This window comes from Mesoplodon mirus, assembly GCF_964341445.2.
Source record: "Mesoplodon mirus genome assembly, chromosome: 2".
Lineage (NCBI taxonomy): Eukaryota > Metazoa > Chordata > Mammalia > Artiodactyla > Ziphiidae > Mesoplodon > Mesoplodon mirus.
Window position 1 is genome coordinate 135,908,498 of NC_138977.1, and position 25,321 is coordinate 135,933,818.

Sequence of the window (25,321 nt, forward strand, 5' to 3'; positions counted from 1 at the left end):
AGCCTGTTGTGAGGGAGAAGATTAGATGTGCTGCCCTGGGACTAGGAAAACAATAATATTGCCATTTGCCACTTCAAATTAATCTGTGAGCAGTCTCAACAGCAATTAGAACTTTCCAGTAAGAAGCTCCTATACTTCCTGGATAACTCCTCGGTACATGAAATAGGCAAACGCTCCTTAAATTCTCCCGTGTCCCCCAACTCTTAACACACCTACTGGTGATATCAAGATACTGGTTTGAAGACTATCAAATATGAAGCTGTTCAGTAATCTGGTTTGCAACACTTGAAAAAGATAATTAGTTACCTTGGAAAGATTTCCAGAAACAAAATGGTTACAATGTGAGGACATTTCAAGAACCAAGAGAAATATTCTTTTCTTCTTACGCACTCTCCCTTTATTGACCTTGCTCCTTAGCCGGGAGCCAGCCTCTTCTCCACATAACACCAACTCTCTCCCTTTCATACTAATCTGGAGTAAAAGAGACGTGACACTTTTTCCTACACTGCTGGGCACACAGATCTAGTTTTTTCTTACTCTGCCTCTGCACGCTTTCTTAGATGGTACCCTCATACTCAGCTTGCTGCAGCATTTGTGGCTACATAAACTTGTATGTACTTGTTAGCTCCCAAAGCACTCTTCCTAAAACCACCTTCATGTCTGGCTCTCCGTCATGAAGGAATGTTATCTCTGAGCAGCCCCAAGCTCTCTTGAACTTCATGACAATCTGCTCTTCTGTTTGCTACTGGCAAGTATGCAGTGTACCTGCTAAAAACATTGTCTCCTCTTCACAAAAGAAAACATTTGCTTGGCATTTTCTTGATTTTTCTAAGGGATATTGAGTTCTGGATGAGTGTGACTGGGTATGAGAAGGAGGGCTGCAGGTGACACTACGCCATGACGACCTGGATACACACAGATGGCCCTGACAGGATTGCTCAGGGTGACAGTGCTTGTTGTGAGAAAGTACTACATTTGATGGAAGAATGGCAGTTCTAGGTAATGGTTTGGAGTGCTAAAATAACCATCATTAATTTTCATTATCCTTACCATCTTACTCAAATTTATAGCCATTTTTACATTTGATATGGATACTTGGTGTTTTCTTACCTTTCACAAACTGTAAGGACATCCCTTTAAAATCTTTGCTACTTTTATTGACAATATAAGTATAAAATAGTGTGCTTGCTCTATAAAAAACACCTCTGAAACTTCAAACCTTTAATACCCTTAATCTCCTGTCCCTGCAAATGCATCTTGCCAAGTTCATTCTATGTATATATTCATTCTGGAGATCCCTGTGGATACAGAACTAGATGTATCAATGATCCTCATGCTTTGACCAAGAATTGAAATCACCTTTCACTTTGTGTGGTGTGAGAAAGGTGTCTGGGGTGTGATGCATGGAGAGAAGATGTGACTCTTACCTGCATTTGGAACCAAGGTAACAATTAGAAAAGCCATCAGGATGCCTTTCTCAGCCATGACCATGCCAGCTCTCTGAATTCCCATCATGAGAGGTGCAAATCAATCTTTGGGGCCCCCAGGTACCTTTCATATAAAAGAATAGAGTTTTTCCCAAAAATATAACAGTTGATGTATTAAAAGCTCAGTGAGTTTAGTCACTTTTTATCTTTCCCTTTAAATCTGGATGATTGTACTGAGCTTTTAAGGTCTGTGCCAGCTAACTAGGGCATTTTAGTAATCTATTTTTAATATGTACCAACTTCTGTTCTTTTTAGTTCTGCCTTAAGACATACTTTTATCTTTACTGGTATGCAGAGATCATCAAAAAATATAAGTTCTCCATTACATGACAACTCATAATGAGTCTTAATGAAGCTTGGGAACAGCTGTTTAAAAACTCCCGTTGAATAGCTTCCTAAGCAGCATTCACTTATGATAGCCTCTCGGCTGCAACACTGCCTGAATCACAGAACTCACCATACATATAAAGAGAAGGGTGAGAATGAAATCTTTCTCCAGTTTCTTGAGGTATTTTACTTTAGTCAGAATGCTAATACATGATCATGAATTGGTGCATTATGAACCATAAGCTCAATGCTTTTCACTGTTTTAATTATATTCCTTCATGGAGCAGAAAAGAAGTAAATGTTACCAGGCAAATTTTTTAAGAATTCATGTCCTCCATGAAAATGAGGGTGGGAGAGAGAACAAAGAACAAATTTACTTTTTAATTATATTGGAAACACATTGCAATTGCAAAATGTTGAAAATTAATCGAAGTCCAGTTGATTTCAAATAAGATGCACAATCTGAAATTTAAAGGGTTTTAACTTCACTGTGTAGGTTAATATGCATGAAGAACAGCTAAAACAAACTTCCAATATGAACTTAATCTCATTCTTTTTTTTTCCATTTACACTTTCAAATGGACTCATCTAGCTATCTTAATTTTTTCTCCCTATGTGTCAAGAGCCTTAGAAGAAAAGTTAATGGTCATGATAGTTTCACTATCTTATTTATTCCCAGGGTCCTCATTATTTCAAATACAGTAGTCCCCCCTTATCTGCAGAGAATATGTTCCAAGACCCCTAGTAGATGCCTGAAACCATGGAGAGTACCAAATCCTATATATACTATGTTTTACCCTATACATATAACTATAATAAAGTTTAACTTATAAATTAGGCACAGTAAGAGATTAAAAACAATAACTAATAATAAAATAGAACAAGTATAGGAATATACTGTAATAAAAGTAATGTGAAGACGGTCTCTCTCTCTGCCTCTCTCAAATATCTCGTTGTATAAATGTAATGCCTTTTCCATCTTAACTAAGCACTTAATTACTATGGCCTTAACTTTTGCAGTTTGTGGTATGACAGCAAAACTAGCACGAATTTTTTCCCTTCTTCACAATTTGATGGATAGGAGAGTCATTCTTACCACAGATCCTAGCAACCTCAGCATGCGGTATTTTTTCTTTCCTTATTAAGTTGAGAACTTTTAACTTTTCACTTAAAGGAAGCACTTTGATTGGAGAATTTAATCCATTCATGTTTAAAGTAATTACTGATAGGTAGTTAGCATCACTATTCGTGTGCTTTGGGGCCATTGTTAAGTGAAATAAACACTTAAACACAAGCACTGCAATACCCCAGTCAATCTGATAACTGGGATACCTATTAAGTGACTAATGGGCAGAATATCCTGGACAAAGGGATGATCCACATCCCGGGCAGGACAGCACAAGATTTGATCATACTACTCAAAATGACACACAATTTAAAACTATGAATTTTTTATTTCTGGAATTCTCCTTTTAATATTTTCAGACCACAGATGATTGCAGTTAACTGAAGCCACAGAAAACGGAACTACAGATGAAAGAGGATTACTATTGCAGTTTTCCCTGTATATGTTCTTTTTTTTTTAACCTCTCACTTTAAGTGATTCATTTTATATCAATTACATCTCTAGTTGAAACCATTTCCTCTTGCCTTTGGTAGAGTGTAATGATCTTCTTGATGCCAAGTATAGAATAAACTGGCATCTAGCACAGTGCCTTAAACAGTGTAGGTACTGATGACTTGCTGATTTACATAACAAGTCTCTCTAACTCTGATCTTTAGAGTATTCAACTCATTCACATTTTTCTTAAATTATCCCTCTCATCACTTAAATCATTATGTGGAATTTAATTAACCAACCACATAGGGCTTTGAAGGATTTGCCATGGTGTGCAACCAAAATAGCACTGTGTGCTTCTTAGATATTTATGAGGCAGTCTGATAAGAATTTACTGTTCATTCACAGTAATATCAACTTACACTTCTATCATCTTTACTATTTCACTTTACTATCTTTATTCCTGAAAGTTTTCTGACAACATATTCCAAAGTAAAGATATTGTATGTTTATAAAAATGTAGACATTTTATTTTAAAATATGGGACTAAGGTAGGTGTTTTCCTTTTCTCTGTTGAATAATCATATAAATACAACTAAGAGAATAAGAAATAGAAATCCATTGTATACCTTTGATTTAACATTTGTATGTCAAATCACAATACATGAGTGAAGGCTGCAAAATGTAGAAAAAGTACAAAAGAAGTGTAGGAACAATCGCTGAGAATACACCCATGGCTGTAGGTCTCAGATAAAGGCATCGGAGCACTATTTTCCAAAGCAAGTGACATATACTTGTAAGCAGTATCAATAATCTTTCATTTGCATAAATGAAATTTGTATATGATATATGGGCTGGTAGCAACATATTTTCTGACCAACTTTAGCATTGTCTCTAAAAACAGGGAATAAAATAGAGGCTGAAAGATAAATCATACACACACACACACACACACACACAGAGCCATACTTGAAGGAAGCAGACTGTTTCTGAGGCAAGCTAGAGGAGAGATTGGTGAAAGCTCCTTTGCACTGCTAATCTCAATCTCCTGGAATAAATGAAGGCTAACAAACTCATTAACACATTATTTTGTTTCACAACACGAACTGCTGTTATCATGAAATAGGAATTGGCAAACTTTTTCGACAAAGGATGAGATAATGAATATTTTATGCTCTGTGGGCCACATACAGTCTCTGTAACAACCTCCTCCTCCCCCTCTTCCTCCTTCTCTTCCTTCCAATCCATTAAAAACAGAAGACCCATTGCTAGTTCATAGGCTGTACAAAACAAGGATATGGGCCATATTAAAACTACAAGCTATAATTTGCTGACCCCTAGACTAAAACATGGATCTGATATCTCTCTCACCCCTCAAAAAAAATTATGTAAATAATTGGTCTAGAAGGAATTAATGACGTCAGTCAAAGATGAGCGATAAAAGGACCCATAATAGACATCTGTATAAGATTGGGCTATTAAAAATTTTAAAAGAAAAAGGAAAAACAGATGGTCGAAAAACTGTACTCAAAAGAATCATTTTTCATGGGGCAGATAAAAAATATTGGATTGAATTTTATAGAAATTCAATGAGGTAATCACATATATAAGACAGAATCATAGCAGAGATACAAAAACCAACTATAATGTAAGCTCTGTGAGAGGATAAATTTTTGTCTCCTTTTACACTGCTCTATCACTAGCCCCTAGAATAGTGCCTGGCACATATTAAGTGCTTCATATAAATATCTGAGTGAAAACATGAAGGACAAGACAACTTAAGAGAAAAAAAAAATAAGCTGGCACAATTTAGGAAAGGGGTATAATAAAAACTAAGCTTATCATGGAAATGAAGGCTACTTTGGGAGCAGCAAGAAGGATATCAGACAATTGTGAATACGCAGTAAAAGACATGGAAGGCAAAGGATTAAGAAAATGATAAAAGGGATAATAAAAAATGCTACATGTGGAGGAAAAGCAAAGGATATATTACATTTGAATAGTTGGGGTCCTCAAAGAAAAAATGTTAAATGATAAACGAGCAAATATACAAAAATAAAATTCAAGAAACTTCCCTAAAAGAAAAGGAGATTTAAATTTACAGGTTTGAAGAGTGCATCATATCCTACCAATAATAAACCAATAAATAAATAAGTGATAAAGAATAATATAAAGACTTATAGATTTATTGGACATCAAAGATAAATAAAGAATTCTCTGGACATCCAGAATAAAAGGTCAAGTCACTTAAATTAGAAATAAGTAAAATTGGTGTCACATTTCCTTCTGTATGGCAAAATCCAATACTAAAATCTAGTAGAGCAATGAAGTCTTTGAAGAGATCAGCAGAGTGTGAGCCAAGGATTTAATTAGCATTCATACTGTTATGCAAATATAAAAGGAATAAACAACACTAAACGCACAATACTCAGGGAATATAGTTCTCAAGATGCCTTCTTGAAGAAACTATTAAAGAACCAACTTCAGTCAAATAAGGAGTGAGTGAAGAAACACTGTCAAAAGGACTGATGGTGAGCACCAGTCTGTTAAACTGTAAGACTAAGACTAGAATAAATGGACAGGTTATTATTACTGAAGCAAATGTAAATACTATAAATCCAGTATTGGGAAATGTTAGAAATTTTAAAAGCTGGGAGAAGAGAAAAGAAGGTAGAAGGTAGTATTAATATAAATATACCAACTTCTTCATCTTACCTCTAGAGGTACAAAAGCTACAAGACACATGTACAAAAATATTCAGCGCTGTATTATTTGTAATACAAAATATTGGCAGCAACATAAACGAGCATCAGTAAGAAATTGGATCAATACTTTAAAGTGTATCTATACAAGAGAATACGGTGTCCATTAAAAAAACTAGGTCACTTTATAAACTGATAAGGAACAATTTCAAAGACATAATGTTAAGTTAAACAAAAAGCAAGTTGCAGAGCAGCGTGTAGAGAATGATGCCATGGTAGGAAAGAAGGAAGGGAGGAAGGGAGGGAGGGAGGGAGGGAGGGAGAGAAGAAAGAAAAAAGTTGATAGAGTCTCTAGAAAGTTATGGATGAAGTTGATGTCAGTGACATTATCAGTCTATGACAGAGCCTGCTCTTGTAAGAGGAATGTGGGAAATTGGGTTATGGGAACGAGAGAAAGGTAGGTTTTTCAGTATACACATTTTTATGTCTGTTGAAATGTATACACTGTGCATGAATTATCTAATCAGAAAAGATGAATTAAGTAATTTTGTTGGTCAAACATCAGAGAAACATTACATGTTTTGGCCTGCCTTGGATTAGAAGGAGACAAAGACAACACAGAAGTCTTCCCTGGATGTAATAAAGGTCAAGGAGCCCTGCTTGGGTAAAACTGTGTGTTGGGGAGTTGTGTGTGTGCAAGGGTCCACATTAAGTCACCATGAAAAAGGTCAAGTAATTTCATCCAACAAATATAAAGCAAAGACAAAATCCAAAGGGACACAGTCAGAGGGCTTCAATATTACGGTAAATGGATAAAGTGGCCAGTTTGACACTTGACTCCATTCTATTCACAAGTTTGACACTTGACTCCATTCTATACACAGGGCCCAGGTGCGTTGCTGTGCAGTTTGAGGCTAAGTACAGAAAACCAAAAAGGTGAGGGTTCCCTTGATACTAAAATGAGACCCGTTTCCACTCTCACATATTTTCTCCTGGAAAATCACCATGGAGACCCAGGCTGGTCAGGCAACCACCACGAGTCAAAGACAAATTCGTTCCAATTTATTTGCTGTTTCCTTATATCAAACCTAGAGGCACCTCTACTCTGAGAGGTACCATCCATATCTCTGGATCCCAGAAGGGCTAGCTTCCCTTTCCTGTTTTGACTGCTGCCATCCAATAAATGGTTTTTGCTTTAAAGGCTTCTGTGTCAAATATTTAATTTGGTTGGCTCCATAAAGGGTGAAAGGAAACAATAAATGGGGTTCAGTGCTAAAAGCTGTAAGTTATCTCAGTAACTCAGACCTAACTGGCCGTCTGCTGGGAAATGCTGTAGTTACCTGACCCCACTCCATCTCTAGAGGGCTGTTTGAGTCAGGACTTTATGGAGGTGTGGAAGTGATTGAAATCCTTTCATGAAATGAAAACCACGTAGAATTTACTATACACTTAACCACTTGGCTTTAGCATAATTACATAAAACTCAATATAAGGAAGATGGGGTTATGAAATATAAAATAAATATCCTATCTCTATTCATAAAGACCTAATGAAATGCCTTAATTCAGCTAAAGAATTTAGCTAAAAACCTTTTGGTTCCACTTATACTTTTTAATTTTCAGTTCTCAATAGCATTTTGTCCCACCTTTACCTGCATTAGTATGTCATTTCACTAGTATATCAGTGAACTTATTACTTGCAAAATCATTTCTTCTAAAGATGATTGATTATATTTCACTTCAGGTTCAGAGTTTTTACCAACTGTACTTCTAAGGAGACTTTGGTTTCCTTCTTTCTGCTCTCAAAAATGACTGCCAGGGCTTCCCTGGTGGCACAGTGGTTGAGAGTCCGCCTGCCGATGCAGGGGACACGGGTTCATGCCCCGGTCCGGGAGGATCCCACGTGCCGCGGAGCGGCTGGGCCTGTGAGCCATGGCCGCTGAGTCTGCGCGTCCGGAGCCTGTGCTCCGTAATGGGAGAGGCCACAACAGTGAGAGGCCCGCGTACCGCAAAAAAAAAAAAAAAAAAAGACTGCCACTGGTTACTTATGAGCAGTGAGCGATCTTATAGCTTTCCAAGTCCAGGTTAGGCACTCTGCATTTCCTGTCTGCTTTCCTCAGTAAAATGCTTGTTACTCATTCTGCCCTGGTGGCCAAGAAGGGAAATACTATATTCTGGGTCTAGAACAGAACTGCCTGACTGAAGTCTGACCTAAAACATACTCCCCAGAGGGATGAACCATGACTCTTGCTACACTTGCTGTATAAAAGTATGAAACAGCATTAGCTATAATCTATAAAAAGATACTGTGGCTATTACAGTTTAGCTATTTACTACTGTTTAATTTTTTAAAAAAACTTTTAATGAAATACCCATTAAGTGTCTAAGTTGTCTATTTCATTCTATATGAATAGATATAAGCATAGCCAATATATTTTCTTTGGGAAGCAAAACTAGAAACTTAATTTTTGGTTATCAACAACTCTATATACTATTATGGTTTTATTTACCAGGGGTAAAATGGAGATTTAGGATGGAGATGGAAAACTCCACTTCACATTTAAGCACAGTAACTAAGCTGCCTCAATGCAACCTTCAATTAAAAAGGAAGTCATAAAAATTACTATTCCCATCTTTGATCATTTATCTTTTAGCTGCAGGGAATGGCGAAGGTTTTACAAAAAAACAAAACAGGTTCAGACCTGGCTGCAAATTAAAATGTCTTATTATATTTTAAAAGAGCAAATTACACCTGGGGTGAAAGCACTGAATAATTCCTGAATAGCATGTTCAGTCTTTGTGATGACTTTTTAATACAAATCAGATATTTTCAAGTGTTCCCTTAAATTTCCATGTTTTCTTTTATTCATTCATGCTTGTTTCATAAGGTATAAGACAAACATTTAACTGTAATGGTTTCCTTAGTGTAAGTTACTGGAATGATCAGCGTTATTCACAAACTGAAAGTTGAAAAGTGGAGTGGGGGAATGCACGTGTGTGTGTTAAAGAAATTTTAAGCAATGTCACCAAGATGGTAATGTAAATTGTTCCTGACTTCACTCCCCCTCACAAGAGGAACAACTAACCACTATTCAAGAACAAGACACCAGACTGCATTAGAAGGTAAGAGAAGCAGCTAAATGTTGACTGCCTTGCCCCTCCCCCAGTTCATTTGCAGCACTGCACAGAGAGGTCTCCCCAGAGCCTCTGGGAAAAGAGACCCCAGGGGAACAATCAGCCCTGCCCGGGCTTTGTGGGAGCCACTACTCTGATCTTACCTCACAGGGATTTGCAGGGGAATCTGACTGTGACAGAGCAGGGAGGAGGGATTGCAACAACCAGCACAGGGATCTTACAGACTGCGTTTGTACCTGCACTGTCCAAGCAGTAATTCCAACCTGCAACTTTTCTCATCTGCAGAACTAAACTGGCGGCACACTCTGACCAGGGAACTCAGCAGTGTGCAGAGCTGCTTGATTCAGATCCTCAGACAAGGAGTTCTGCCATCCCTAGAGCCCACGTCCAGGCAAGGCACCCTGTCCAGCCAGAGGGGCTGGTGAGAACACCTGGGAAGTGTGCGGTCCAGTGGTGCTCAAGCACAGAGGCAGACAGGCAAAGCTGATCGCCCCCAGAGCAAAGGCAGTACTGGGTGTGGAGAATTTTCATGGTATGCAAGGGCAAGGGGATTAATTTATAGCCAAGGCTGAGGGTAGCTCCTGGAACCTCCCATCCAGAGAACCTATTTGAGAAATCGAGAGTTTCCTAGAGCAGCTCCTCTCCTTCCCACCCAGGCAAGGAAGCTGAGACATAGCTCCAATTACCCTCTGTGGCTCCTGGCCCTATCTGACCGGAAGGGCTGGTAAGAACATGGGGAATTTGTGCAGCTCAGCAGCACTCAAGCCAAAAAAGGGCAGCCAGCGCTGAAGGTTAGCAGAACAAAACCAGTGGACTCTTGTTCAGCCAGGGATTTTGAGGCACAGGTCAGCCTGAGTCAAAGCAACAAGGAGCTTTACCAGCATTAAAGCTGCTGCTTCTTCTATTGTGCCTGGACAGGGAAACCAATCTGTAGCCCCACTCATTACAGACTATGGCCTCTAGCATGTCTGACCAGGGAACCTAACCAGAGCACATGGGAAACTGCAAAGTCCATTCAGCAGCCATGCTTACAGTGGCACTTGAACAGAGAACAGCCCATGGCTTTTCCCATCTGCAGAGCAAAACCAATGGCCTCACCTGACCAAGGAATTCAATACACACTCCTGCCTAATTTGAGTCCCCAAGCAATGAGGTGTACAGGCCCAGGGTTTCATCCTGCTCCCCTGCCAGGGCAGAGAATCTAATTCATAGCTCCTTCTACAACTGAATATGGCACCCAGTCTCAACCATTAAGCCTGTCCAGAGAACCCAAGCAACTGCAAAGCCTGTACCGCAGCCTCACTTGGGTAGGGAACCAAGCCAGCAGTCCTGTCCAACTGTTCTCAGCCGGTGGCACACTCCCAATCCCCAACCTCTGAGTCTGAACAGTTGTTTCACCAAAATACAGACCATAATAATAGGTCCCACCTGCCCAACGACAATACCAGCAGACACACCCAGAAACCCAAACTGAACAGACTACTGAAGATCCATTTCTGCCAAAGCAAACCTGTAAAGTCTGGAAAAGGAACCACATTACTTACATGTGCAGATATCAATGTAAGGAATCAAGGATCATGAAAAACAGGGTAAATATGGTACCACCAAAGGAAACTACTTAAGCTCTAATAACTGATCTTAAAGAAATGGAAATCTATGACCTGTCAGAAAATGAATTGAGAATTACTCTCATAAAGAAGTTTAATGTGGGGGGGGGATGAATTGGGAGATTGGGATTGACATATATACACTAACATGTATAAAATGGAGAACTAATAACCTGCTGTATAAAAAATAAATTAAAAAAAAGAAGTTTAATGACCTGCAAGAAAACACAGACAACTAAATGAAATTAAGAAAAAAAATACATGAAAACTGAGAACACTGACAAAGCAATAGAGACCAACAAAAAATAAAAATAAAAACAGAAATTTTATAACACAATAACTGAACTGAAACACAAATGCACAAACAATAAAAATCAAAATTAAAAAGTGGGGCTACATTAAACTAAAAAGCTTCTGTACAGCAAAAGAAACCATCAACAAAATGAAAAGAAGACTTACAGAATGGTAAAAAAATATTTGCAAGCCATATATCTGATAAGGAGTTGATATCCAAAATACATAAGGGACTTATACAACTCATGAGCAAAAAACCACAAATAACCCAATTTTAAAATGGCAAAGGACCTGAACAGACATTTTTCCAAATAAGATATATTAAAAGGGCAACAGGTACATGAAAATATGGTCAACAGGGAAATGCACATTTAAACCACAATGAGATATATTACCTCATGCCTGTTAGAAAGGGCCTCATCAAAAAGAAGAGATAACAAATGCTGGCATGGATGTAGAGAAAGGGAACCCTTGTATATTGTTGTTGGAATGCAAGAACTACTATATGGCCCAGCAATTCTACTTCTGGTAATATATTCAAAGAAAACAGAAACACTAACTCTAAAAGATATCTGCACCCCCATATTCACAGCAGCATTATTTATAGTAGACAAGACATGGAAACAACCTAAGTGTCCACTGGTGGATGAATGGATAAAGAAGTTATACATACACACACAATGGAATACTACTCAGCCATAAAAAATGAGGAAATCCTACCATTTGCAACAACATGGAGAACTCTGAAGACATTATGCTAAGTGAAATAAGTCAGAAAGATAAATACTATATGATCTCACTTATATGTGGACTCTAAAAACAAGAACAAATAAATTTATAGAAAAAGAGATCAGATATGTGATTGCCAGATGAGGAGGGTGGGGAGAAGGAAAAGTGAAGGAAGATGGTCAAGACATACAAGATTCCAGTTATAAGATAAATAAGTACTAGGGATGTAATGTACAACATGATGATTATAGTTAATATTGCTATATACTATACAGAAAAACTGTTGAGAGTAAATCCTAAAGTTCTCATCACAAGAAGATTTTTTTTAATTTTTCTTCTTTCTTTTCTTTATATTGTATCTACATGAGATGATGGATGTTAGCTGAACCTACTGTGATAATCACTTCATACATGTAAATCAAATCATTATGCTGTATGCCTTAAGCTTACACAGTGATGCATGTCCATTATTTCTCAGTAAAACTGGGAAAAATGTTAAGTATTAATGCACAAAAATATATCTTTAAAGTAAAAATGCTATTCACTTTGCATTCTAAGAGAATTGTTTAAATTTCTGTAAAAAGAAATAAAAACACAAGTTATGGGCTTTCAGCCTCTGCAAAGAAAATGCAGATTCTGTTTTTCCATCATAAATCTGTAGTTTTTGATAGCATCATTCACATTTATACCTTCTCATAACACAGTGCCTTGCACAAAATAGGCAGCTAGTATATTTGGTAAACAGAACTAAATCTAAATTATCTGGTTCTCAGAGCAAACATTAAGGCAAATTCAGGCAATTACATTCCTTTCCTCTTCTAATTCCAGTGACAATGACAACAAATACACTGAGTCCTAGGAGCAGGGAAGGAAAGAGAAAGGAAAACTATGAAGCCATATAGAAAACTAAATCAGAAGGAAGGTCCTATGAGAAAATATTAATAATTACAATCGTAAGAAAGAATTAAAACTTTAAAAGTTCACAAATGGATAAACAGAAAAACAATAGCCATTGTCAGTCATTTCAATGACTTGAGAAAATTTAACATTATAATATGTATTAAAGGAAAATAAGAAATTATTAATGAAGCAATATGAAAACAATCATATTTTACAGAGAAAGTGTTCCCTGAATAGGAAGAAAAAAACCAGAGTCAACCAAGCGAATATTGCTAATAAAATTTAGAATTCAAGACCTGTTGGTTTCTGTAATTCCATTACAGGTATTGAAAAACTGACAACATAACATCTATGTGACACAAATCTGGTTCTGATACTTTCTGCAATGGAAGGAGTAGCTAATGGGATGTAAAATGAATAGAGACACTGCTGCCTGAAAAAAACTTTTTTTCATTTTTCAGAATGTTTCTAATTGTAGAAACCATGATATTGGTGGCCAAAGAGAAAAATACGAATTAACAAGAAATTAATCTTTCTAACATAACTTGGTCCTTGGAGCAGTGGAGATTATAAGACATTTGGAACTTTTTTCCTGCCTTTAGATTGTACTGAGGAAAAATCTAAGGACCACAAAACCTTAGTTTTAATCTAGGTTCCATTTAGTCATTGTGCAACACTGAACCTTGCCTCTTTAGTTTTCATCTTTGCTAAAACAAACATATACCAGATAACTCTCTCCAAATACACTTTTCTCTTTTTTTTTTTTTTTTTTTGCGGTACGCGGGCCTCTCACTGTTGTGGCCTCTCCCATTGCGGAGCACGGGCTCCGGACGCGCAGGCTCAGAGGCCAAGGCTCACAGGCCCAGCCGCTCTGTGGCATGTGGGATATTCCCAGACTGGGGCACGAACCTGTGTCCCCTGCACCGGCAGGTGGACTCTCAACCACTGTGCCACCAGGGAATCCCATTGCGGAGCACAGGCTCCGGACGCAGGCTCAGAGACCATGGCTCACAGGCCCAGCCGCTCTGCGGCATGTGGGATATTCCCAGACTGGGGCACGAACCCGTGTCCCCTGCACCGGCAGGCGGACTCTCAACCACTGTGCCACCAGGGAAGCCCCTAAATAGAGTTTTTAAATGCACGTGTTAGTCATGTAATTCCTGAAACTATCCTTTCAACTAACTCTGGATAGATAGCATCAGAGAGTTCAGACCAGTTCAGCCATTAAAGAGGGTAAGCTTCTGCCCTGCCTGCAACAGTTAGAAATATATTTCTTTTATAAATGTCTGAATTATTTATACTTCCTGTGGCATCTACAGTCCTATCTTTATACCCCCCCATTTGCTTACTTTTGCCATTGAAACCATGTGGAAGTGAATACCTTCTATATTAATTATAATATACTCAACCCATGTATGATTCTGAAATTGAAGTTTCATTTGTTAAAAAAAAAAAAAAATGGGGCTTCCCTGGTGGCGCAGTGGTTGAGAGTCCACCTGCCGATGCAGGGGACACCGGTTCGTGCCCCAGTCTGGGAAGATCCCACATGCCGCGGAGCGGCTGGGCCCGTGAGCCATGGCCGCTGAGCCTGCGCGTCCGGAGCCTGTGCTCCACAACAGGAGAGGCCACAACAGTGAGAGGCCCGCGTACCGCAAAAAAAAAAAAAAAAAAAAAAAAAAAAAAAAAAGTAGAAGCAGTTGAAGTTAATTTAGGAATATATTTATTTAAACAAATATTGATACATGCAAAATATTATCTCAACATGTAATCAATATTTTAAAATTATTTGGATATTTTATATTTTTGTACTAAGTCTTTGAAATCCAGTGTACATTTTACACTTGGAGCATATTTCCATTTAGATTAGATACCTGTAAAGTACTTCATAGCTGCAAGTGGCTAGCAATGATTGTAATGGGTGGCAGAGGTCTAGATAACAGTCAATACCATCCATACTAATTATGTTCCTCCTTACTGAACTACTAACACACACACGCACACACACACACACACACACATCCTCCGACCTTAACACCAAACGAAGATATCCTTCCGCAGATTTATGTATGTATAAATTTTAGTTGACTATGGAAAGATAGTTAAGGTAGTTGTTGTTATATTATCATTATTATTATCATCTCTTCATATGAGGCACACTGTTCCCCAGTGTGTTGCTTAGTGTTCCCCAACACTAGGTGGACACACCTATAGAAAAGTTTTTTGCCTTCATTCACTGGCCACTTCCTTTAGATACATAAAGACAGATACATAAAGATAGTTTTATGACTTAATGGTATTATGTGACTCTATAGAAGATAGTAATCTTCCGGCCATCAACTCAGATATACAAAAAAAGTTTTTATTTTTCTATAATTCATATCTGTTTGCATAGTTTCATTATTCCTGAGTCATTCATTTGTTTCAATCAGTAATTATTGGGCACCTGCTATGTGTTAGATTTTGTAATAAGCAATAGGAATGCTTAAAAATTCCTCCTCTCTTGGAGCACATATTCTAGTGGAAGGGACACAGATAATACAAAATAAATATGTGTAATGTATGCTGCATGACAGAAAGTTAATGCTTTCTCTGTAGGATGCCATCTAAAGGCTTATGTAGATCCAGGCACTTTCTGACAGTGCCTAGAACATGCTAGGTACTCAATAAATGTTTGATTTTTCAATGAATAAATAACAATAGAGGTAACACAGCACTGTAAAGCATTATACTCCAATAAAGATGTTAAAAAGAAAATAACATTAGAGGAAGGCAGCTCATCCCCTGTCACTGTCTGCCTGTAGAGCATCCACTGAAATATAAATATCACCCCATCTGGATGTCTGCTGTTGTCACTCACTCCAAATTGTTATCAATTGAGATATCTGCTTCCCTACATCAATTGAGATGTCTACTCTCTGGCTATAAGGTCCATGTAGCCATCCACCACCAAGACCTCATTGCAGCCATGCATCCACTTCAGGTCTACTGCCTCTCACTCCGTTGCACCTTCCCAGGAGCAGATACATATTTAGGTGTTCTTTCATGACTATTTGGGGTCACGGCATTTGATGGGGCTGCATGAATTGCCTTCGGGCAATTCTATCCCCTTGGCTCTCTTGCCATGGTGCCTCTAGGTTTCTAAATGAAAATTGGAACAGATTCGCTATTACTTTTAGATCCACAGATGTAGTTGGTGTCATCTCTTTCTCCCTTCTCAAGAGTATACCAGGAAAGCAGTGAGTATCAAGGCACAGATCTTCTTAGAACCCTCAACTACATCTAACTTTCTTGCCTCTCCATCTTACCCAGAGAGGATTTTTATCTCATCTTCTACAGGGACAGTGTGGGGAGTTGTTGATAAATTACCAAATGAAATATTTTAGTCCAACTTCTTAAATGATGCATGGATTTCCTTTACAATCAATCACATTCAGCTTGGGGAATCTTATGCTTTAGAAAATGGTACTGTTTTTCTTTCTGTTTTAATGCTTATCTGTAATGGTTGAATTTGTTAATATGCTGAGGATAAATAGGAGAATAAAACCAGTAAAACAGTTATCTCATACTGATTTTTCACAAGGGGCTATACATCCTACTCCAAAGAACACTGTGTGAAAGAGAAACACGCTACCCAGTTGAACGCAGTGATCTGCAGAGGCATACACAAAATATTCATACACCTTATATACTTCCTTAATCTATTTATCTATGTATTGCCCTATAAGTATATATTATGCTATACTCCTGGGTTTATGTACTTTTCCTGTTAAAGTATTAAATAACACAATCTAAATATGATAAAGATCAGAGAGTCTTAGATATTGAGAAGTTAAAGAAAACCTTTTGAAAGAAATGAGAGAGCATGTTACAGCTCCGAAGGAACAGACCTAAGGAAATCCATGATGTGCACCATCAAAGACAGAGTGGGAAAATAACTGAAACAAGGGTTGGATACACCACAGCCATCATCTGTCCTAAGGGGGACTGAAGTGTGCTTATGGAAGATTCGGGGTACAGACATAAGGCTGCCACGGAAAGCCACTACCCAGCATCTGGTCTCATCTGCCGGACCAAGCAAAAACCACCTGTGTCAACTCCAATGTCACCACTTTTGCCTTCATAATACTGATGTCCTTCCTTCCATTTCTTGAAGGTACCACAAATACCACATTTCACTGCATTTATTTATACCAAGCAAACTTAATGTCTTTTTTCAAAGTAAATTGCAATCAATGCTTATCTATATCTACTGTATTATTCCTGTGTTTATTTGAAATCTAAGATTCTTTAAGTAAGATGTTGTAGTATTTTATGTTTTTATTAAGTCTATTTCCTTATAAAATTGTATAGGATTTGAGTTCAACCCCAATGCTATCTTTATTTCATGAAATTCCATAATGTATTTATTTTTAAGAACACACATACCACATTATGGAAGAAATGACTCTATTTAAAATTCCAATATATTTAATGATTTCCTTTTTGGCAGCACTATTCCCTTTAGGTCTATCCTGTTGAATTACTAAGTCATTTGTTGGTTTAAAGCAATACTACACAGTAAATCTGTGTTGTTTAAATAATAATTACCTCACATAATTTAATTTGTATCCTTAGAAAAATGGTACAGATGAACCAGTCTGCAGGGCAGAAATTGAGACACAGTTGTAGAGAACAAACGTATGGACACCAAGGGGAGGAAGCCATGGGGGGGTGGCGATGGTGGTGTGATGAATTGGGCGACTGGGATTGACATGTATACACTGATGTGTATAAAACTGATGACTAGTAAGAACCTGCTGTATAAAAAAATAAATAAGGGCTTCCCTGGTGGCGCAGTGGTTGGGAGTCCGCCTGCCTATGCAGGGGACGTGGGTTCGTGCCCCGGTCCAGGAGGATCCCACATGCCATGGAGCGGCTGGGCCCGTGAGCCATGGCCTCTGAGCCTGCACGTCCAGAGCCTGTGCTCCGCAACGGGAGAGGCCACAACAGTGAGAGGCCCGTGTACCCCCCCCAAAAAATAAATTAATTAAAAAATAAATTAATTAAATTAAATTTAAAAAAAAACAATATCTAACCAGAGTTCTTAGCTACTTGAAATGTCATCAAACTGTGAAAAATGAGAAATAATGGTGACTCACATCCTCTAAGTAACACATAAACTAACATTTCAATATCACTTTGGAGTTTACAAAGTTCATTTAACATCCATCAACTCTTTTAATCCTTTCTGGGTAAGATAATATTTTCATCATCCCCAGTTCACTGATGAGGATACTTGGTGAAATTCATACAGGGTCACACATGTCAGACAGGACTAACCCAGATCCACGGACTGCAACCCATGCACCTTCTCCCACACTTTGCTGCCAAATGGGTATCAGCTGACCTAGCTACCTTCTTCTCTTATGTTACAGTGAAGACTCCAGGAAAGCTAATAGTATCTGTAGTCTAAGAACTTTAGTGATGACTTTGTTTGCTGATAATTTTTTTCCAGAATTTTTAAATGATATATATAGATTACATTTCCTTATCTCTTCTGAGAAACTTTGTTATTTCTTTCATTCCAAACAAAATAAGGACTCTTTCAACTAAGAAACACATACTCAGAATTTTTTTTAATTTAAATTATTAATGTAAGTTCACCATCAGTTAAATATATATAACTGTTAAATATATATATGTATATGTGTACATATATATGTGTGTGTATATATGTATATGTGTGTATATATGTGTATACATATATATATATATATATATATATATATATATTCTTAAAATCTTAACTGTCCTCTATTCCTGATGACAGATAGATAAACATAAAATCTGCAGTTTTTTCAGCTCTTTAGTTTTCACCCAGATAATTTGTACTGGCAAGGTCTACACATAACAAAAGACTTGATTCAGCCAACTCAGTAGCAAAAACAAGAAGTCACATTGGTCATGAGTTATGCATACCAAATCATAACTAATGAGAATTTTGCTAATCAACTAGTTGTCAAGGAGCCTTGAAAATACAGCCTAATCAGCACACAGCAAAGTTCCTATATCATAGATGCACTTGCCTATTTCAAAGAATTCTATAGCGATTGTAGGAAAAGAGAAGTCTATTTTTGAACGCTAGCATGTATTGGAAAAAATTCCAGAATGATTAAGTCTTCTGGCATGTATTTTAGCTATTACAGCTGTTTGCAATATATATGTGCTACATCTATATTTGAAACGTCTGCTGTTGCCATTCACCATCTGCCCGAAGATGGGTGAAAATGCCTATGTTTTTTGTCCATTGCTTATGAAACTGCACATAGTAATTTGTCAAACCTGTATTATTTTTCCTAGTCTTTTTCAAGCATCTAATCAATAACTTAGAAATGTTCAAGTAAAACTTTAAAGTCTCTTACAGATTAAAGTATAACTTACCTGTTAAATTAGTCGAGGTAAGATATTTCTCACAGTAATTTTGACTATCTAGTTATTGTTAACTATTTAATAATGCCCTGGCTATCCAGAAAACTGCCTTCTGAATCTCAAACTTCTGGAATATAATGGGGAAAGGAAACTAAAAACACTAAAGACAATGTCACACATCCTAGAGTCACAGAAGAGTCCCTTATTCATTGTTACCCAATAGTGGAATTCTGACCTCCTCCCACTCAGTTGCTTTTCTCTTAAGACAAAATTCTCAAACTGCTGATTCTCTGATATCTAGACTTAAGTGGACTTATCAGATTAAAATAGAAAGGAAATGAGATTCTCCTAGAGGAAAACATCATAATAGAAGGGAATATGGACAACCCATCATATGCCAGCAAATGGGGAGACTGAAAAGCTGAAAAACATATCATAAATTTTGCTGAGTATTATAACCTAATAGGGAATGCTCCTAACAATATTCCTGAATCGTTTCTAAAAGCTGTTATATTTGAAGCCTCTGTTTTAAAAAGAAAAAAAACCAAATTATTTTGTCTTTTTTTCAACAATATTGTTTAAAATGCATAAACTTGGGGAATTTAAACATTAAGCTCCAGTTACCAGTAAAATTTAGTCATTTATGTGAAAAGCTGGCACTAAGGGTTTATTACAATTTTAAAAATAACTTCTACAATGTAATAACTATGTTAAAAAACCTATTTTATATCATCTATATCCATAATTTTAAAACACGTAGATTGAATTAGAGTCTAAAATTCCAATCTCAAGGATTCTGCCTAAAATAAAAACTCCCTGACCCATAAACTGAGACAAAGTTCCACACCACAGAAGATGGTTCTTATGTATTTTACACACAAATTATACCTTTATGAAGCAACTGAATACAACTGAAATGTTAAAATCAGAAGTTTGAACACTTAGTTTCTTCTGTCTCTGTAGAATTGTTTCTGAATAAATGTCACAATGGCATAACTGCTCTACAACATCTCAGGTTGATCTGTGTCTTCAGAGTTTTTTTCACATCAGATGAGCCACTCTTCAGACTCACTGGAAGATCGGTCGGTAATCCATTTTTCTCTATATTTATTCTATAATGATTTACCCTTTATTAAGATATTCTCATTCTCAGATTACTTATACCATAAACATTTTCTAGGCCTGCATTTGAAAAGAAATGTCAACACTTGTAATTGAAGACTCAATATGCTTCAATTTAACTTTGTAAGTAGACAGTCTCTTTCTTCCTGAGTATTATAATCAGGTAGTCATAAGTCCACTTAGCCTAGTGAGATTTAATTATACTTTCCAGTAGAAGACAATCAACACTACAGACACATTTTTCTTTCTTGCCAATTTTGCAAGAGTAGAAGGGCTTATTTGACAATCAGTTTACTGACAGGTTATATCTATCTGATAAAATACAATGTTAAAACTTGTCTTCCTGGGCCTCCCTGGTGGCGCAGTGGTTGAGAGTCCGCCTGCCGATGCAGGGGATACGGGTTCGTGCCCCGGTCTGGGAGGATCCCATATGCCGCGGAGCGGCTGGGCCCGTGAGCCATGGCCGCTGAGCCTGCGCATCCGGAGCCTGTGCTCCGCAACGGGAGAGGCCACAACAGTGAGAGGCCCGCGTACAGCAAAAAAAAAAAAAAAAAAAAAAAAAAACTTGTCTTCCTTTTCGAAATTCAGGAATTTGCTTTTTTAAAGGTTAAGACATATCTTCCCTTTTAAATAGGCATGCATTTGTAAGTATATTGTCTTTATGAATCTTGGCTCTGGAATTATTCAAGATTTGACCAACAAATAAGAGAAAGTTAAAAGACTGAATTAGGGGCCTCCCTGGTGGCGCAGTGGTTGAGAGTCCGCCTGCCGATGCAGGGGATACGGGTTCGTGCCCCGGTCTGGGAGGATCCCATATGCCGCGGAGCGGCTGGGCCCGTGAGCCATGGCCGCTGAGCCTGTGCGTCCGGAGCCTGTGCTCCGCAACGGGAGAGGCCACAACAGTGAGAGGCCCGCGTACAGCAAAAAAAAAAAAAAAAAAAAAAAAAGACTGAATTAAATATTTCTAAAAAGTGTGCATCAAGTGAGGATAATAAAGAGTTCCATTTTCTCATATATATTATACTTGGGTTTTGCTAGGTAACAAATTTAAAAGATTTGCATATCCTATTTACAATAACTCAGTGTTGATTATAGGCCTCTAAGTCACTTAGTACATGATGTGGAGATCTTAGCATAGTGACTACTTCACTGAAAGTGCAACACAAATCTTTGCTGAAACAAACTGTGTTATACATGTAAACAGACAAATGATAGTACAGTGTAATAACTGGTTAAATAGAAGTCAAATAGATTATGATGAGAAAACATAAGATGCAGCAACTAATGCTGAAAAGAAGATTTTCACCGAAGAAGTTGCATTTGAACATATTCATGAAACATTTATTTAGAACCTAAGAGGAATTAAAAAAAAATTTGTAAACTATGACTTAAGCTGACTTTGTGTGGAGATTTCTTTTACTTTTCTCCCTTCAAGTTTCTGATTACTGTTATTAACCGCTTTTGCATTTGTAGCTTTATTTGGTATTGTTGGAATCGTAATTATTGTTTTCACCAAGACATCACACAGTGAGAAGGTCTAAGAAATAAGATGAGGACAAGAAAAGCCTCCATGTCTATAACAGTTGTTTCAAAGCTTATGTGAATTACACTTCTACAGAAGAAACTGCTCACTTTTTATCCTCGATGCCAACCAGAGATGAGAAGCAAATCTCATCACTGACTGCTCAGAATTCACCAAGGCACTGCCATTGCTTGGATTAAAATCCAAACTCTTGAACAGGGCTTAAAACACTAGTGATGAAATGCCAATTGCCTCCCTCTGCGGCCTCTTTGCTTACCTCTCTCAGCTTACTACACTCAAGAAATAACGACTTTCTTTCTGCGTTTCCTTTTCCATTTGCCTGTCAAGATTTCCATTTTAGTAGTATCTTAGAGTAAAGAACCCTGGAGCAAAATAGCCTGGTTAGAAACCTGATTTCACCCCTCCCTAGATGTGGCACCTCTAAACATTTATATATTCATTCCAAGTCTCAACTGCTCCACCTGTAAAAAGGAATCTTGTATGACTGTTGTGAGGATTAAATGAGATAATACATATAAAGTACTTAAAAACATACCTGCCCACATAAGTAAGCTTTTATATAGGTTAGCTGTCATGACTGTTCTGTTATTTTAGAAAGTAATCAAAAATATTTATTGAATGCATAAGTCTTATTACTAGTTAGAGAAATGGACTAGAATACTGAAAGGGCATGGGTTTTGGAGGCTGACAAACCTGGATTTGAGTCCCAGGTTGCATTTTCCTCTCTCTCTCTTTCTCTTTCTCTCTCTCTCTCTCTCTCTCTCTCTCTCTCTCATACACACATACATGTGCATACCCACATGCATACACGCATGAATACACACCCAGGAAATCTAAAGCATAGATATCTGAAACCATTTAGAATACAAGTTTAGTGTCCTTCATTAACCCGGAAGACCTGAAGCCTGCCAAAGAAAAGAAAGAGGCAGTCACTGTGACCAACAGTTGCATTATGCTCGGCATCCTCGGTGGAAGAAGGCAGGGGATGTGTAACACATTTCACAGCTCCACATAAACGCATTTTAAATGAGTATATTTCAGAACATAGAATAGTCAGCTAGACTGACGTACCAACACAACACTGCTGCCATCTCCTCAGCTGTGCAGCCTTCCGTGAACCGTCAGACCTTCTCTGTGCTCCTGCCGCAGAGCTATGACAGCACATACCATGCTTTATATATGTGCACAGCATCCTCCTCCTCTCCTCAAACCCACACTTCACATCCTCCAATCTGGTTTCTAGCCAAACCTGTCCCCCAATCTGGTACTGGTATATTCACCAATATCTTGAAATTCCTGAATCCAAAGAATTCATATATCCCATTCTTATCCTACAAGACCACCCAGATGGATTTTTGAGTTTTGAAGCCTTCCAACCTCTTGACTTCTCTCTTCTCATCACACTCTCTAGGGTTTCCCCAAACCATCCTGACTTCTCTCTCCTGAATCCATTCCTTCTTTCCTAACAGCACCTAAATACTGCCCTCCTCAGAATTTGGCTTTGGCTGTCTTCTCTCCTCTCTCCGTGTTCTCTCCCTAGGTGATCTCATCAGCCCCCATGATCTAAAAGACCATGTGTATGTTGAGGTCAACCAACAGCTCTGTTGGCAAGATCAGTGACGCTGCAGATCTACCTTGTCCAAAAGTGAACTCTTGATTCCTACCCCCAGAAATGTGTTCCTCCTCTAGGCTTCCCCTTCTACACATGGTACCAGCATTCTTTTGCTGTTCATTTAAGAAATCTAGAAGTCATTCTTGGTTCTTCAGCATTCCCTACACTTCCCCCTCTTTACTCAACCATTCAACAACACCCACAAATTCTACCTCTGAAATATTTCTCTAATCTAATCATTCTCTATCTTCATTTCCACAATCATTCTGCTACAAAACAAAACCATGTTTCACTAGAATTACTGCAATAGTCCTTTTTAATGTTTTTTAAAACAGCTTTATTGAATATAACTGATATTAAAAAAACTGATATACAAAAAGACTGGGTATATTTAATGTTTATAATTTGATCTCTCTTCTCCTGCCTTTGAACCCGCCTCCTACCCATTCTCCATACTACAGTCGGGGTCATCTTAATGTCTGCTCCTCATAAGATCATTTTCAATTCACCTGGAATTTTCTTACTGATGCCTTCTCTACACTGATGACATAACTATGACATGACGCCTTTTTCCTTTTATTTCCATTTTTCTTCTTGAAATATCTGCATTATTTCTAAGTATTCATAAAACATTCACAGTTTTCCTTGGAGGTCATTAAAATACTGGTAAAATTAGCAGCAATATTTCAAATTAAGCTTTCCTAAAGAGCCTCTGATTTAGATTTAATAAGACAACTATTATCTTACTATCTAAAAATAAAATCCAATCATGGTTGCTAAGATATAATAATGCATTTCATTTATTTATATTGGATGAGTTAACATAAAGGAAATATAATGGCATGTTTGTTTTCCTCTAGTAATTCTAAATAACTTTTTAACATTTAAGTGAAAGATACATTTAGAAATAAATATTTTTACAGTATGAATTCTTACTGAGAGATGTTCTTTTTCCTTCTGTTTTGAACACCCTAGATTTTGGTTTATATGAAATCAATACATGTAAAAAAAAACATATTAACTAAGAGCAGCATTTTTCCCTCATTAGTTTGTTAAAAGATGGAGACAGTTATTTTGGTTTCTGATGGGACCTGATTCTATTTATGTGATGCTTATAAAAGGATGATTCTGACTCAGCATCATATTGTTATGGGTGTGCATAAAAGTCTGTGTCTATAAGACTTTTTCTCAAACACGCGTACACCTGAATATAAAATATAAATGGATAAATCAAGGGGAGAAATCAATCATTCAAGTTATTTGACATTTCATAGGGATAAAATTGCAACTTTATTCTTTGACTGAATATTTTATTGTTTGATACAAGAATTGTGTTTAGTCGACACTGTGAAATGGAAATGGTGACCTAAGGCAATATAAAGAAAATTATTTCACTTCTGCACAATTACTCTAAAAATGTAGTCTAATCAACTGGTGCTATGTATCATACACAGACATCATCTTCATCACATGTTTACAAACTAAAGTGCAAATTACCTAAATACCTTCAAACAAATGACATTTGAATACTTTTCACCTGACATCTGCGTTATCACTCATATTTACTGAATTCATCGAACAATTTGCTCAGTTCTGCTGTTCTCTGTACACATGGTAAAAAGTACAGAAAGTTAGACTGTAACTAATAATGGTTGTTCAGGAGTCATTCGTCTATGTTAGCTTAAGCAGCATGGTGTATGTAACCTGGTGCTTTGTGGAAATGAAGTAAAGGTTCATCAGAATGGTGGCACCTTCTGGAGATTAGAGTGTGGCTTTGAGTGAAAGAAGCTGAAAATTTACTTACCAATAGGGTCAGCAGGAATTCAAGGGTGGAATGAAGCATCCATGACGCCATATAATTTATCATCCAAACCAAGACACTTCTGAAAGGGAAAGAG